The sequence below is a fragment of the Dipodomys merriami genome, unplaced genomic scaffold (genome assembly GCF_024711535.1).
Source record: "Dipodomys merriami isolate MVZ:Mamm:240054 unplaced genomic scaffold, mDipMer1.0.p SCAF_6, whole genome shotgun sequence".
NCBI lineage: Eukaryota > Metazoa > Chordata > Mammalia > Rodentia > Heteromyidae > Dipodomys > Dipodomys merriami.
The window spans coordinates 71,666,285-71,683,830 of record NW_027206179.1 but is presented as its reverse complement, the minus strand read 5'-3'; the positions used below and the strand labels follow the sequence as shown (position 1 = coordinate 71,683,830).

The window sequence follows — 17,546 nt, the reverse complement described above, 5'->3', positions numbered from 1 at the left end:
GTGAATGAACTCAAGGCCTTATTCTTGGTAAGCAAGAATTTGAGCCTAGTCCTTTTGCTTTTATTTATTATTTTTTTCAGATCAGGTCTCTTGCTTTTCCACTTGCCAACCTCAGACCCTGATCGCCCTCCCCCCCCCCCCACTTCCACTTCCTGAGTGGCTCAGGTATTGCCCCCTACTTCCACTTCCTGAGTGGCTCAGGTATTGCTAACTTTTGCCCAGATTGTCTTTACCTTCAATCCTGTCTCCTTCTTCCAAGATACTGCAATTTACTGATGTACATAACCCAGTTTCACACTAGGGTTTTTTTTTTTTTTTTTGCAAAATTTTGTTAGATTACCTGTTATTAAATTCCTTCAATCAAATAATATTTTTAACTCCTGTGACATTAAAATGAGTTAATTTCAACAAAAGTCACTGCTTCACTTTGTAAATGCCAAAAAAAATGTTGTTTTGCAGTGTCTGGTACTTGCTGGGCAAGTGCTCTATCAAAGGTATATAATCACCCCAAAGATAAAGAGAGGTGTGTGTGTGTGTGTGTGTGTGTGTGTGTGTGTGTGTGTGTGTGTGTGTGTGTGTGTGTGTTCACAGTTTGAAGCCATCCTGGACAGTAAAGTCTGTGAGGGTGTGTGTGTGTGTGTGTGTGTGTGTGTGTGTGTGTGTGTGTGTGTGTTCTGTACAGCATTTCTTTAGTATGTGCATGCCATGGAATCAGGCTCCAGTAGTCTCATGGGAAGAAAAAGAAATGAAATTGAGACTTTAGATTTTATCATCCTCTATGTTATTGAAGTCTTATAATTCAGTATGTGTTTCCACTTCCTCATCCACATGTACATTTGACAGTCATACCATTATTATTTTTTTTTTGAGGGGGGGGTCCGGTCGTGGGGCCTGAACTCTGGGCTTGGGTGCTGTCCCTCAGCTCTTCAGCTCAGGGCAAGCGCTCTACCACTGAGCCACCTTCCCAGCCCCACCATTATCTTTATTGGCAAATTACAAAAGTTCAATTACATATTTTTTAGTGCTAATATATAGGTTTTTGTTTAGTTTAATGAGAGGAAGATCAGAATTTTTTGCAAGTTGTATACTCCAAGTTTGACTGGGAAGTATGATAGAAAAAATTTTTTTTGCCCTACAGTAGAATGTTTTTAACTTGGGTGCTAATTGTGCCACACATTTTAGAGATAAAGTACATTCAGACCCCTGTATGAGGAGAAGGGAGTAGTTATTGATATTGATTACTTAACCTGATGCCTTAGTTAGGTTGGTTGAAAGTACAGATCTCAAGTATATGTTAGTTTGGAAGAATCTGAATACTATGGATAAAGATTTGCCTCTCACAACTGGTTTTTATTATAAGTGAAATATAGCACGAGGACCATTAAATTGAATAACATTTCAAACCCTCTCTGTTGAATACTGATTTCCTACAGTTGCTAGTCTAACAGTAGTCTCCTTCCTCCCTCCCCCCTCCCTCCCTCCCCCTCTCCCTCTCCCTCTCCTACCCCCCTCTCTCCCCCCCTTCCTTCCTTCCTTCCTTTCTTTTTTTTTGGTCCGGTCGTGGGGCCTGAACTCTGGGCCTGGGCACTGTCCTTCAGCTCTTCAGCTCAAGGCTAGCACTCTACCACTTGAGCCACAGCGCCACTTCCAGCTTTTTTTTTTTTGTTTTGCTTATGTGGTGCTGAGGAATCGAAGCCAGGGCCTCAGGCATGCAAGGCAAGCGCTCTACCACTGAGCCACCTTCCCAGCCCTCTTTTTCTCTTTCCCTTCCTTCCTTCCTTCCTTCCTTCCTTCCTTCCTTCCTTCCTTCCTTCCTTCCTTCCTTCCTTCCTTCCTTCCTTCTCTCTCTCTCTCTCTCTCTCTCTCTCTCTCTCTCTCTCTCTCTCTCTCTCTCTCTCTCTCTCTCTCTTTCTTTCTTTCGCTAGACATGCCTAGGAGTATACTGTGCCAGTCCTGCATCAATGACATTTGTGTTCCATGTAGTTACAAAGGCAGAGGAAATGACAACTATTGTTTTATGTAAGGGAATACCCATCCTAAGTAAGAAAGGGGAAAACATTAATTTAGTATCTGATGACTAAATAAATGTTGAAGAGGTAAATGAATGCTGTCAATCTGTGGAATTGTGCAGTTATATTGAGTCTTTGAAGGAGATTATAAAGCTGGATTACCGAATTTTTATTTTTATTATAATTGACAAATCAGGCATGAATGCATATTAAATGTACTTGGAACAACATAGGTATTCATTTTCAGTTGTATGTATTAAATAATTTTGAAGAAAATTCAGCATGTGAATTAGTTATACAAAGACTTAGTATAAAAATGTAAAACATCTTAATTTTGACTGTTGGAATTATAATTTGGGTATATTGGGTTAAATAAAAATACTATTATGCTAATTTTATCTGTGCTTTTTTTTCCTTTCATATGGCTTCTAGGAAATTTAAAATTGCTTATGTGTGGTTCATGTTTTCTTCTGGACACTGCTAGTTTAGCAGAGCAACTTAATTATTTTTCTTTTCAGAATTGTTGTCCCAATATCTTGTTGTACATTATATTATGTAATTCATTATAACCTCTTAAATAATGTAGAATTGAACTTTTAAGTTTTTAAGTCGGGCTGGAAGGTTGCCCAGATTGCTTGCCTAGCCTGCCCAAAGCTTTGGATTTGAACTCTAGCGACACAAACAAAAGTTTCTAATTATGTATCTTACATGTTGATAGGAGATCAGCTTTTTTCTGTTTTGTTTTCCCTTTCTCTTTTTTTCCCCACCTTGACAGAGTATTTCTGCATTTCAGGCTGGCCTAAAACTACATAGTCTAGGCTGAAATAGGATCTCAGTTTTCATGCTTCAGACTCATGAATGCTGCTATCGTAGGAATCATTATGCCTGGCTCAGATCAATTTCTTGTATTGTTATCACTGGTGATTGCTATAGTTCAGGAAAGAAATTTGTGAATCAGTCCTCAGGAAATAAATTGTATACAATGTACCTTTTTAGTCATTTTTCTTTTGTGTATATTACCTACTTGATAATAGCCATAAAAATTTTAGCAAATTCTTCCTAAGTATCATACAAGGTTTCTTTTTAACATTCATGTGGCTTGATCTTGTATATATAATTGTTCATTTTGTCTCACTAGAGAGTAGGAACTTTATCATGTAATCTGCTTACTCTGATTTCCAATTAATTTTCCGCTCCCTTTCTGCCAATCCTGGGGCTTGAACTCAGGTCCTGAGCATGCTGTCCCTTAGCTTTTTTGTGTTCAATGCTAGTGACTGAACCAGAGCTCTACTTTTGTTTTTTTCATGGCTAACTGGAGATAAGGAGTCTCACAAACTTTCCTTCAGCCTGGATGGTTTTGAACGATGATTTTCAGATTTCAGGCAGAAGCCACCAGTGTCTGGCCCTAGTAAGTTCTTGTTTGGTGAAGGACAGGCTTGGTATTTACTAAGTGAGTATGAGCATGTGCATGTACTCATGCACATATGGATACAAACACATACACATGTAGAGAAACAACACAGTATAGCGTTTAATGTTTAAAGGGTACATGTAGAGTTGTAAAGGAGCTATAAGTATAGTAATAAAGGATGTAGAACTGCTTTATTTGGGGAAACAAGGCTTCAGCAATAGTAACTTTTGAGCAGATTTTAAGGGTAATAGCTGCTTGGCAGTTACAGGAATTTTGGAGGGAGAAAATAGGGAGGGTTGTGGTATAACAAGATTATGTAGTCAAAAGGGCTAATGAGAACAGATTTCACGAAATTGTGGTAAGCTGTCCTAAGGTGAAGGGAGCTAGACTGGTAGAGAAGTAAAGTTCAGGGTGGGAAATGTAGCTTAGTTGTAAAGCTTATGCTTTTTAACGCTTTATTCTCAGTACATGTGCAAAAAGAAATAGAAAAGTAAAATTTAGATCTTTATATATTAGATGAGTTGGGGGCCAGACCAGTTTTGAGTTTCAGAGTGACCTGATTACTATTAATGTTCTAGAAAGCAGAGGGAACACATAGATCACTGATTCATACACTTAAACCATCCACATGATCTTTTAAAGGGTGTTTAGTGGCAATGAAAATTATTTTCATTCCTTTTGGGGGGGGGCGGAGGGTGTTGGTCATGGATCTTGAACTCAGGGCCTGGGTACTATACTTAGCTCTTTTGCTTAAGGATTGTGCTCTACTACTTTGAACCACAGCTTCATTTCTGGTTTTCTGGTGGTTAATTAGAGATGAGAGTCTTAGAGACTTTTCCTGCTCGGGCTGGCTTTCACCTATGAATGATCCTTAGATCTCAGCCTCTTGAGTAGCAAGGGTTACAGGCGTGAGGCACCAGCATCTGGCTGTTTTGATTTTGGGGGGGGGGGGACAGTCCTGGGGCTTGAACTCAAGGCCTATCTGAGTAGTTATTGAGTAGTCTCCCGGGGACCTTTCTGACCAGACTGGCTTCAAACCTTGATTGATCCTCAGATCTCAGCATCCTCAGTAGTTAGGATTACAGGCGTGAGCCCACCAGCACCAGGCTCAATCTACCTTTTCAACCTGTGATGCTGTTCCCCTTTCTGCCGCATCTATCTCCCAGTAGTTCTGTAGGTCTCTTTTCAATGGAATTTCACAGCACTTTGTTTGCATGTCTTTTTGTCAGTGTGTATTTACTTTCTATATCAGTATTTTATTCACCTTGTCAATATGTATGAACAGTGCTTTTTTATTCACTTACACATTTCAAATTTCATCAATTCAATAAAACTTGAATTAAAAACTTAAAAAAAATCACTGAAAAGCATATACTGGTGTTGCATGCTTGTAATCAAGACTGAGATCTGAGGATTGTGGTTCAAAGACAGCCTGGGCAGAAAAGTCCATGAAACATCTCCAAATAACCACCACAAAGCTGAAGTGATAAAGCACTAGCCTTGAGCAAAAAAACTCAGGGACAACACCCAGGCCCTTATTTCAAGCACCAGGACCAACAAGCACACACACAAACAATTTTAATGAGCTTCAAAGTTTGGTATAGCATTAATGCCTATAATTCCAATACTCAGGGAGTTAAAGCCCCTGTGGTACAGCAAGTTCCAGGTGGTCCTAGGCTACTCTGTCAACAAAGAAGGAAGAAAACTTTAAACAGAGCTTAAAACAGTGTCGCTTTCATTGAATTGTGTGGATGAGAATCTCAGATCAATAATAAATTTTGCCTGTGCATATAACAGTGAAGAAAATATAATGAGTCATTCGTTGAGTTTGATGCCTTGAAGGTAGCAAGAGAAATATAGGAAGAAAGTCTATAAACAGATAATTAGGGGCTGGGAAGGTGGCTCAGTGGTAGTGTTTGCCTTGTATGCACAAAGCCCTGTGTTCGATTCCTCAGCACCACATAAGCAGAAAAAGCCAGAAGTGGTGCTGTGGCTCAAGTGTTAGAGTGCTAGCCTTGAGCTGAAGAGCTGAGGAACTGTGCCCAGGCCCAGAGTTCAGGTCCCACAACCAGTCCCAAAATAAATAAAATAATAGACAAGTAATTCTGCCATTGTATTGGAAGGTCAGAGCAAAGACAAACAACTCCGCCATTGTACTGAAGAGTCAGACCAAGAAGAGCCAGCTGAGAATGTGAACTAATCCAGTTTTCAATAGAATTTGGTACAAGAATATGCACACTGTCCAAAGAAAAGGCGCAAGATTGGGGGTGCATTAATGGGAATCAAGACATCTTGCTCTGAGACTGAAGTGTGGATAAGGTTGGCAATATGAGAGAAGACATTTCCAATCATTGAAATAAAGTTGAAAACAAAAATCACAGTGTTCTGTGTATTGGCTCTACCACACACATGGTGATTGTTATTGGATCCCTAGGTGTGAAGACCAGAGGACCCAGAAGTAAGTTTTAAAGACCTAATATCTCTCCAGGAAAGGGACCTTTTTCATAATTGCATGTAAAAACTACTGGTTTTATAAGATTTTGAAGTTTAGTAGTTTCCTTTGCTTCTTAATTGAAGAGAATATTAAAATTAACAAGTTGATAAGGTTAATTTGCTAAGAAGACCTTTTTAGGAAATACTGTTGGGTGATGTGATTATATACAGATCCTGTATATGATCATCTGCAGATGATGATGATCTAGCTAGTATGATTATTTTTTGTAGTTAAAAATGACAAACTTGTTGGATTTCTTTAAGAAATACCAAGGTTGCCTGTTTTGAATGGAACACAATCTTCTTTCAGGTTTGGTTAAGTTGGGAATTGTACAAAAATAAGATAGAAAAATTGTGTTCACAAACTTTAGTTTACATTGAAAAAATTGTTATTCCCAAAATATTCCTCTGAATTTGCCTTCTTTCAAGTGAACAGCTATTAAAATACTCTGAAGACTTACCAAGTTTTTTTCTGTCCCATACTTTTTTAGCTGCTTGCTTTCTTTATTACAGTCTTTGGGCTGTACTTGATTGTATTTCTGGAGACAACTCATCCCCTTGCATTTTGCCCTCAAAAGTTGCTGTGTATTACTAATATTACTACATAACTTGGTGTCATAAGGACTTAAAAATTACTTAATAACTTTTCTGAATTGCTTCTACAACAATTTTAAATACTTCTATAGTTAATATTTTATTTTTTATTGTGTTTTAATATGTTGTTTCACAAGTATACTTATTTTTATCACCTTGGACTCTGAAAATGCCATTGAGTCTGGGGATCTGTATACAGTTTTCCTATTTGGCCTTTACTTTTTTCCTTGACTTCAGTTTATGAAAAATTGGGAGAGAAATGTATACAATAAAACATTTGGAGAGGCTGGGAATGTGGCGTAGTGGTAGAGTGCCTGCCTAGCATGCATGAAGCCCTGGGTTCAATTCCTCAGTACCACATACACAGAAGTAGTGCTGTGGCTCAAGTGGTTAGAGTGCTAACCTTGAGCAAAAGAAGCTTAGGGACAAAAAAATAAAAACTGTAGGGAATTTACATTTTTTAAAGTTTATATTATGGCACAACTTGCATTAATAAGCTTCATTTTATAGTGGTATATACATTCAAGTACATTGGTACCATGTCAAGTTAGCCAAAATATAATATTTATCTATAATACGTAATATGTGATGTGTAAATATATTAAATATATCTAATAAATCTACTGAATTTTCTGCCCTACTTATTGGAATTTGAATAACATTGTTAGGTGTTTGTATTGTTCTGCAAATGTTTATATGTATTTTTCCATAGCATTGAGGATATTTACTGTTTCCTTAAATTTCTGTGTTCTATTTATCATATTGTTATTTGGTTCCTAGCCTCACTTCCAGCTTCCCTTTGGAGAAGCTTTCCCTTTCTGCTTGTCTAAACTGCTTGTGTGTCACTATACCCTTAGCACTCCAGCACTGTGTGGGTAGAACTGTGGTTGGATTTGTATTAAAGGAAGACAATTTGCTTGGACAGTTAACCATCTTTCCTGTTTTGTTTTTGTTTTTGTTTTTAAATAACTGCCTTTGTATAATGCAAATGCAATATAGCATGGGTGTAGGGGTAATACAGACTTTTTTTCTTTTTTCTTTTCTAAAAAGAATTCATTGATGTAGGTTGTACATTCCTAATCTGAAATTCAAAATGCTTACAGATCTGAAACTTTGGAGCACCGACCTGATGCTGAAGTGCAAACTTTCCACTTGACCTTGCCTTAGGATCACAGTCAAGATATTACCTAGCATTATTGTTAGGCTGTGTATTTGTATGAAACACTTCCCAAGATATCTAATTTTATAAGTAAATTCTCCAGAATAACAACTTAAAAAAACAGCAAAAAATCCAAAAATACTTAAGGTCCCAACCATTTTTATAAGGGATACTCATTTAATATGAATGTTAGGTTGTTGTCATGATACCCAGATACAAACCAGTAAGCTAACATTGTATTTGGTCAACAAAACATTACTTTTAAAGATTGTATAGGGTCCATGAAGTGATGGTAAGCAAATACACATTTGCAAAGAGAATAGACTGACTTGCTTCTGAAGATACTTGAAGCCAGATGTAATGGTCCACATCTGTAATCTCAGCATTTGAGATGATAAGATGATGACAAGTTCAAAGTCTGGATTCCATAGTGAGTCTGTCTGGCAGCCCACTCTTTCCTACAGTATTGGTGACATAGCAAATATTTAAGACCAGGGTAGGCAGTGCAGAATAGGTGGGAGGTGCTCCTGTTTGCTAGAAGCTGCAAACTACTGGCAGAACACAGCAGAGTAGTCGTAATGGAGGCAAGGTTGAAGGGAGAACAAGAAAGGATGGTAAACATCAATGGCCATAGTATCTCAACCAATTTGAGATGTGAAATACAGGAATTGGGAGGCAAACAAAAAGTTAAAGAATACTAAAAAAGGGCTGGGAAGGTGGCTCAGTGGTAGAGTGCTTGCCTTGCATGCCTGAGGCCCTGGGTTCGATTCCTCAGCACCACATAAGCAAAAAGAAAAAAGCCAGAAGTGGCGCTGTGGCTCAAGTGGTAGAGCACTAGCCTTGAGCTGAAGAGCTGAGGGACAGTGCCCAGGCCCAGAGTTCAGGCCCCACGACTGGACCCAAAAAGAAAACAAAAAACAAAACAAAAACAAAAAAAGAATACTAAAAAATAAAAAAAAAAGATTGAAATGTTGTGTATTAGGCGAGTTAAGAAATGGCCAGTGCCTTTTGACGAGTGGATATGACCACTAATAGGAAATTTTGAGAACTGGTAACAACTGAAAATGAGACCTGAACACCTTTTACATGGCTGCACTATGGAATCATAGTGATTTTTGGCAGAATTGTGGTGGTGGGCTGGGAAGGTGGCTCAGTGGTAGAGCGCTTGCCTTGCATGCCTGAGGCCCTGGGTTCGATTCCTCAGCACCACATAAGCAAAAAAGAAAAAGCCCGGAAGTGGCGCTGTGACTCAAGTGGTAGAGCACTAGCCTTGAGCTGAAGAGCTGAGGGACAGTGCCCAGGCCCAGAGTTTAGGCCCTACGACCGGACCCAAAAAAAGAAAATTGTGGTGGTCGCCAGGCGCCAGTGGCTCATTCCTGTAATCCTACCTACTCAGGAGGCTGAGATCTGAGGATCGTGGTTCAAAGCCAGCCTGGGCTGGAAAGTCCATGAGAGTCTTATCTCCAGTTTACTACCAGAAAACCGGAAGTGGTGCTATGGCTCAAGTGGTAGACCTGTAGCCTTGAGCTGAAGAGCTCAGGGACAGCGTGCAGGCCCAGATTTCAAGCCCCATGTCCGACGGGAAAAGCAAAAAAATGTAGTGGTCAAGCCAGGCATATTGATAGATCTATAGTCCCACCCACTTGGGAGGCTGAGGCAGGAGTTCAAGGTTAGTCTGGTCAATCTAATGAGATCCTTTAGATAGCAAGGGAGTAGTCAGATTGGTATTTCACATAACTAGCAATTTGGGGAGAGACAGATAAACATTTGAAGTTCTAAGGTTAAACAGCTAAGGTACAGGCAATAGGGCTGGAGAGGAAAGGCGATTTTAAGACCTATTAGTTGGAGTTGGGATGTGGTTGAGTGGTAGAGTGTTTTGGTAGCATGCATGATGCCCTGGATTTACCAATCCCTAGGAATATAAAAACTTGCTAATTACGAAGCAGTTTAGGTGTTGTGTGTATGGAGATGGTGGTGGGGAGGGTGAGTTATATGGAGGGAACAAGGCAGGAGTTACGAGATGTTTTTTTAAAAGTAAGTGATACGATTTTGGTTGCTATCTATTTCTAAGAATAATTAGGAGCAATGTCAGGATGGAAGGAATCTGTAAAAGAGAAAAGGATTTGTTTGCCAGTACAAGACTGATATAGCTTAAGGACACTAAAAAAATATTTCTCCAATATAATATATAGATGGAGTCCCTTAAGTAGCCCATGCAAGGCTATGTTAACAATCTGATATGTAAGTCTCATGCACAAGGCTTTACATGGAGAAGACTGAAATTACATTCATTAGTAACAGAAACAAGCATCTTTCAGGAAAAAAGAACACATTCATTATAGTTGATTTTATTTGAGAAACAAGCATCTTTCAGGAAAAAAGAACACATTCATTATAGTTGATTTTATTTGTACTTGGTCATTGTCCTCCACAAAGAAATGTGGAAACATAGGTGGTCACACTCCTGTTGTGTTCTTACTTTTTAAACTTAAGTTACCTGAACAGTCCTTCTGGTACATAAATTTCTCTACCGTCTACTGGTCATTCAGATTCTGTGTCGAGGGGTACAGCTATTGTGTGTCTTTCCTGAAGTTTTGGTGCAGGCAGGGATCTATTTGTATGTATATGTCATATATACACATCTGCATCACACTGTACACACTTGTTTAATTTATGTTCCTCCCCTGTTACATACTTGATTATGTCTTTGGACATGTGTTATGGAACACATGTATGAATACTTTCATATGACAAAATTTATTATTGGTTGTATGCATATATAATGAATATATATATATATATATATAAATTTCAAATGCTGCCTGTCTTAGCTGTGAATCATAAGGATTAAATTTTATTCCCTGCAGTTTCCAACCAATAAAGTTCAGTAGAAGATCAGCTGTCTGTTAAGACCAGAGTACTGTTGTAACTGATAGTAAGACTATCACCAGACTATCACTAAGACTAGCACCAGGCACTGGTGGTGGCTCACTCCTTCAATCCTAGCTTCTCAGAAGGCTGAGATCTGAAGATCATGGTGGGAAGCCAGCCCAGACAGGAAAGTTCATAACACTTTTTAAAAATATACATATTTTGGGACTGGGAAGGTGGCTCACTGGTAGAGCGCTTGCCTTGCATGCATGAAGCCGTGGGTTTGATTCCTCAGCACCACATAAGCAAAAAAAAAAAAAAGGCAGAAGTGGTTGCTGTGGCTCAAGTGGTAGAGTACTAGCCTTGAGCTGCAGAACTGAGGGACAGTGCCCAAGCCCAGAGTTCAGGCCCCACGACCGGACCCCCCCCAAAATATATAAAATATGCACATTTTTACTGTTACTGTAAAGATGATGTACAGAGTTAACCCAAATCAGATAATGAGCACACTTTTTTGAATTGTCTCCCAAGTCACCAACAAGAGTCAGTAGAACCATGGCTTTAGTGGCAGAGCACTACCTACCTTTGAACGTAGCTAGGCTCTGAGTTCAAGCCCCACCTATGGGTGCGTGCATGTGTGCACGCACACACGCACTCACTCGCAAAATCAAAAGAATAGAAATTTCATATGATTAAACTTGGAGATTTAAAGAAGTCTGACATTAGCTAGTAAGAAATTGTAGAAATCATATACTTAGGGCTGTGATTCTAGCTCAATGCTTGCCTAGCATACAGGAAGTCCTGTGCTTGGTCTCCACTCGGTGGGGGGGAGGGTGGGGAATGCATGCTCACACAAGTAAAATGGTCCAGAAAAGAGACAGACAATATACTTTGCTGTAATAGGTCCTCTTCCAAGTACTGGTGATCACAGCTAAAATGTGTGTTTACATGCCTATTTCAGCTCAAATAACCAAAACACTGAAGTTACATTTGAGCTGAGCTCTGAACAATAGAAAGCTGGATTTAACAAGTTGTATGTATTGCAAGTGAGCAAGTTCCAAAGTAAGGGATTATTTTTTAAGTCAAGCAGTGCCTTGTGGCAGAGAACTTGACAAATCACCTTATTCCTTCCACAAAGCCCTGTTAGACTTTTTCCCCCTTGTTGACCCCTCCAATGGAACTTTGACATCCCAAGTGGTTGTTTTTGGGGTTTTTTTTTTGGGGGGGGTGTCCAGTCGTGGGGCCTGAACTCTGGGCCTGGGCGCTGTCCCCCAGCTCTTCAGCTCAAGGGTAGCACTCTACCACTTGAGACACAGTGCCACTTCCGGCTTTTTTTTTCCTGCTTATGTGGTGCTGAGGAATTGAACCCAGGGCCTCATGCATGCAAGGCAAGCACTCTACCACTGAGCCACCTTCCCAGCCCACTGCTTACTTGTTGTATCTGTGATACATACAAAATTTTTTTTTCATCTTTAACCCCAACTGCCTTTCTCTCCCCTTGGGGACAGTGTAGGTCTGCTGAGAATCCAAGATGCTTTATAGTAAGTAATTGAGTTTCTTGTTTGTAAGTGAAATGGGAAATCTTTAGAGAAGTTTGGGTCAGATAGAGATGGTATATATATTAGAAAAGAAATATTAGTGCTACCTATAGTGTTGACTGTGAGAACAGCCAGAAAGGATAAAAGCAAGTAGAGATGGCCAGAACACTGAGGGGGTAACATTGTATAAACTGACATGTTGAATCAAAGTCTCTGTACAAATACTTGAAGATAATTTTCAAAAGTTTTAAGTTTTTTGTTCTTGTTGTTAAAGATAAATTATCAGGGGTAAGAGCTGATACCAATGTGGTAAAGACATTAATAGGTACATAAAATGGGAGAAAATGAAATATGTCCCCTAGGAGCAGAGACTGGAGGATGGTTGGTTCCATTCCAGCCTGGGCTACATAGCAAGGCTCTGCTACACCAAATGGTCATTTGCATACTAAGTAGATAAGAAGGTAAAAATGTAAGATAGTTAAAATACTGAATATATTCCAATGTCTCATTTGATTGTAATATGAACATACCCAATTTCATGCTTTCTATTCCAGTGCTCTGGAATAAAACCTGATTAAACCTTTTCTTCATCATTGTATCTGTCTTTTTTTTTTTTTTTTTGCCAGTCCTGGGGCTTGAACTCAGGACCTGAGCACTGTTCCTGAGCTTTTGCTCAAGGCTAGTGCTATACCACTTGAGCCACAGCACCACTTCTGGCTTTTTACATTTATGTGGTATGGAGGAATCAAACCCAGGGCTTCATGTATGCTAGACAAGCACTCTACCACTAAGCTACATTCCCAACCCTTGTATTTTTCATTAACTCTGATTGACACTTTTCTGTTCCTCTTCTTGGGGGCATAGTGACCTCCTAGAAGTACTTACTGTACTGTTGAATTAATAACCAGGCAGTTTGTTTATGGCATATTGGGATTCAAAGCAGAGACAAATAAGATTTCTTTGTTCCATACATTTTAGGCTCCAAGTAAAATTATTAGGGATGCCTTAATAAGCCCCGATTGTCCCTGGGAGTGGGAAGTAGCACTTAGGCAGGTGCTTCTGCTTTCCCAGGTGCTGAGTGTGAGGGCAATGAGTGTATTGAGGGCATTTGCTGATAGAAGGGTATTGCAGAACTGATGGGGCAGAAACTATACATAAAAAGAGGAATATATAACACCTGGCTTATATGTTGATTTTTTAAATTGTTGAAGTTCCCAAAAACTGGTCCCAGAGGACTAAATATTTTCTGATCCTGGAGAACAGCTAAGTGACACAAATATGAGTGGGGGGATAAAGGTATTATGATAGTCTCTTAGCTGAAATTTTGGGGGGGACAGGAGATTACAGTGGTTTTGTCATGTACTTGCCAGGCAGGCACTCTAACTGTTAGCTACATCCCAGACCTTTCTGAAATATCATCTTATATTTTGAATGGGCAAGACTGGCCCAAAATCCTCCTATTGAAGATGATAAGGATCATAACATAGCTGGGATAAAATGCAGTATTGATATTCCACACCCAATTTCTTAGGTGTTCTTTTGTTGTTTGTTGGTGCCAGTCCCTGTGGCTTGAACTCAGGACTGGCTTTGTACTGTGATCTTCAGATCTCAGCCTCCAGAGTAGTTAGGATTAACAGGCGAACCACTGGCACCCAGCAAGGATTTATTTTCTTTGACTAATTTCACTTTGTATAGAGCTTGAAAATTTTACAAGAGGGTAATTGTGGACTCTCAATTTTGAAGTGCCTCTAGGAATTGGGAGACAGAATAATGTTGATGATTTTAGTGTTTTCTTTACTTTCTACTACAATTTTCCTTAGCACAGTGCCATATAGATAAAACAGTGGGATGTTTTAAGCCCAATCCTTTTCACTCTAGGTATCTGAAACTGATTTTTCTCCTCCTTGGAAGTCATTAATTACATTTGTGTATGCCCTACATAAATATTACCTATGAACTTTAGAGGAAAAAATGATTATACTCTACCTTCTACCCCCAAGAACCGCCCCCCAGTGTTTATTTTTATGTTCTAGTTTTCTGCTTTAACAGTAATATATAGTATGTCTTGGCTTTGTAGATATGTGTGTGTGTTGGTCCTGAGCCTTGAAGTCAGGGTCTAGGTGAGGTCCCTGAGCTTTTTTGCTCAAGGCTAGTGCTCTACAATTAAGCCATAGTTCTGCTTCTGGATTTTTGGTGGTTGATTAGAGATAAGAGTCTGAAGGGGCTGGGAATGTGGCTTAGTGGTAGAGTGCTTGCCTAGTATGCATGAAGCCCTGAGTTTGATTCTTCAGTACCACATACACAGAAAAACCTGAAAGTGGCTCTGTGGCTCAAGCCACAGGGACTGGCACCAACAAACAACAAAAGAACACCTAAGAAATTGGGTGTGGAATATCAATACGTGCATTTTATCCCAGCTATGTTATGATCCTTATCATCTTCAATAGGAGGATTTTGGGCCAGTCTTGCCCATTTAAAATATAAGATGATATTCCAGAAAAGTCTGGGATGTAGCTAACAGAGTGCCTGCCTGTCAAGTACATGACAAAACCACTATAATCTCCTGTCCCCCCAAAAATTTCAGCTAAGAGACTATCATAATACCTTTATCCCCCCCACTCATACTTGTTAGTGTCACTTAACTGTTCTCCAGGATCAGAAAATATTTAGTCCTCTGGGACCAGTTTTTGGGAACTTCAACAATTTAAAAAATCAACATATAAGCCAGGTGTTATATATTCTTTTTGTCTCGGCGCTTAAGAACCAGAGTTGAGGCCAGCCTTGGCAGCATGTGCAGCCCTGTCTCTTTAAAAATGTGGGGAGTGAGCTGGAAAGGTGGCTTAGTTGGAAGTGGCTCTGTGGCTTAAGTGGTAGAAAGCTAGCCTTGAGCTGAAGAGCTGAGGGACAGCACCCAGGCCCAGAGTTCAGGCCTCAGGACCTCCCTCCCCGCTCCCCCCCAAAAAAAAACCACGAAGGGGGACTAAAAGCATATGATTAGGGGCTAGGAAGTTGGCTCAGTGGTAGAGTGCTTGCCTTGCATGCCTGAGGCCCTGGGTTTGATTCCTCAGCACCTCATAAGCAAAAAGAAAAAAGCCGGAAGTGGCGCTGTGGCTCAAGTGGTAGAGTGCTAGCCTTGAGCTGAAGAGCTGAGGGACAGCGCCCAGGCCCAGAGTTCAGGCCCCACAACTGGACCCCCCCCAAAAAAAAACAAAATAAAAGCATATGATTAATATTGAGTTGGCATTATTTATGTTTGTTGTGATTCTTGTATAGATTTCAATAAATTATAGATTCACAATTTTATTGTCAGCATTAACTTTACTAATGTAAAACTTAAATATATATGAAGAATCATGCAATGTATGGGTCATGTGTAACACATATATGAAATACGTACACGTAACCAGTTTGTAAAACCAACTTAAGAATACAAATGAATGGGGATAGAAATGTGGCTTAGTGGTACAGTGCTTGCCTAGCATGCATGAAGCCCTGGGTTCAATTCTTCAGTACCACATAAACAAAAATCCAGCAAGGGTGCTGTGTTTCAAGTGGTAGAATCCAAGCCTTGAGAAAAAGAAGCTCAGGGACAGTGCCCAAGCCCTAAGTTCAAGCCCCAGGAGAGGCAAAAAACAAACAATGAATTCAACAGCTGAACTCCAATAAATAGACTACCATCGTGAGTAAAATATACAAATGATTTTTAGTTGATTTATACCAAACTTAGTTTTAAGAATCTTTAAGGATTTGCATAATTAATAAGGACCATAGTGTCACTGAGGACTTTAGGAGAACTATGAATCCCTATGAAGTAAGTACTCACAAAATTTTAATGCATATTATTGCAGATATATATGTTATGAAAAGTTTTAGGGCTTCATATCAGATAAATTTGAAACTCATTTGAGTTTTGAAAATGTGATTTGTTTAGGGTAGAGATTTCTAATACTTTGTGATCATGTCTACCCGTAACAGGTTAAAAATTAAACACAAATCAAGATGTATATTCATACGTTGCAAGTATGTTCTGCTGCATTAAGAAGTCAGGTATGAGGCTGATGCTGGGAGTTAGCACCTGTAAATCCTAGCTATTCAGGTGGCTGAGGATTGTGATTCAAAGCCAGCCAATTAACTACTAGACAACTGGAAGTGGCACTGTGGTAGCACCACAGTGATAGAGCACTCCTTTGAGTGAAAAAGCTCAGGGGCAGCCCCCTCACCCTGAGTTCAAGCCCCATGACCAAAAACAAAACAAAATAAAAGAAGTCACATATGTGAAAGCATAAAATTTTTCAGGAAGTAGAATACTTGCCCAGCATATGCAAAGCAACTGGTTCCAAACCCTAGTACAAAAAGGTAAAATAGGGCCTGAGAAAGTTGCTTAGTGGTAGAGTGCTTGCCTTGCATGCATGAGGCCCTGGGTTCAATTCCTCAGCACCACATAAGCAGAAAAAACCGGAAGTGGGACTGAGGCTCAAGTGGTAGAGCGCTAGCCTTGTGCTGAAAAGCTGAGGGATAGCGCCCAGGCTCAGTTCAGGCCCCACGACCAGAAAAAAAAAAAAAAAAAAGGTAAAATAAGTCAAGTCCATATTTGTAAGGATCAGATGATGGACATGAACCTTTGTGCTCTTTGGAAATTATTGTGCCCACATAGTTCTATGGTAGGAGTCTTCTGATGAGTCACAGAATTACACTTAGTCCCTGCTTGGTACAAGTAATACTTTTTTTTTTTTTTTCTTTAGTCATGGGTCTTGAACACTGGGCCTGGGCACTGTCTGTCCTTGAGCTCTTTAGTTCAGGGCAAGCCCTCTAACACTTGAGCCACAGCACCACTTCCGGTTTTCTGGTAACTAATGGAGATGGGTCTCACAGATGTTCCTTCCTGGGCTGGCTTTGAACCATGATCCTCAGATCTCGGCCTCCTGAGTAGGATTACAGGTAGCCACTGGTGTCCAGTCAGTAACAGATTTTTATAACATTCAATGCTAAAATATAAAAATTGATCTAAATTTTTTAAGTTAGTGTTCTTCGTGGAAATGGGGAATAATTTGAAGGAGAATTCTTACTGGAAACCAATTCTTTCATCAAGCCATGTTGTACAAAGTGATGTGTTAACAGAATACTGATTATTGTAAAGAACTTAGAGATGAGTTAAAAAATTTTAGATACTTCATGAAGAAAAAATTTTAAGTCTTAGGGGTGTGTGTGTGTGTGTTTGCATGCATATGTGTTCATGTGTGCATGCTCTACTCCTCAGCTGGATCTTAAGGCCTCTGGGTGCTGTCCCTTAGCTTTTTTTTGTTGTTCAAGGCTAGCACTCAACCACTTGAGTCACACTTCCACTTCCTGCTCTTTTGGTGATAACAGTTTCATGAACTTTCCTGCTGGAGCTGGTTTGAACTGCAGTCCTCAGATCTCAAGTCTCCTGAGTAGTTAGGACTACTGGTGTGTTCACACTGATGCTGAACTCA

The 17,546-nt window shown here is 39.7% G+C and overlaps 1 protein-coding gene across 1 annotated transcript in view; it reads left to right on the top strand.

Moving 5' to 3' along the window:
• The window catches only part of Pspc1 (paraspeckle component 1), a 106,577-nt gene that overhangs the window by 78,921 nt on the left and 10,110 nt on the right, over positions 1-17,546 (top strand). The window lies entirely within an intron of this gene.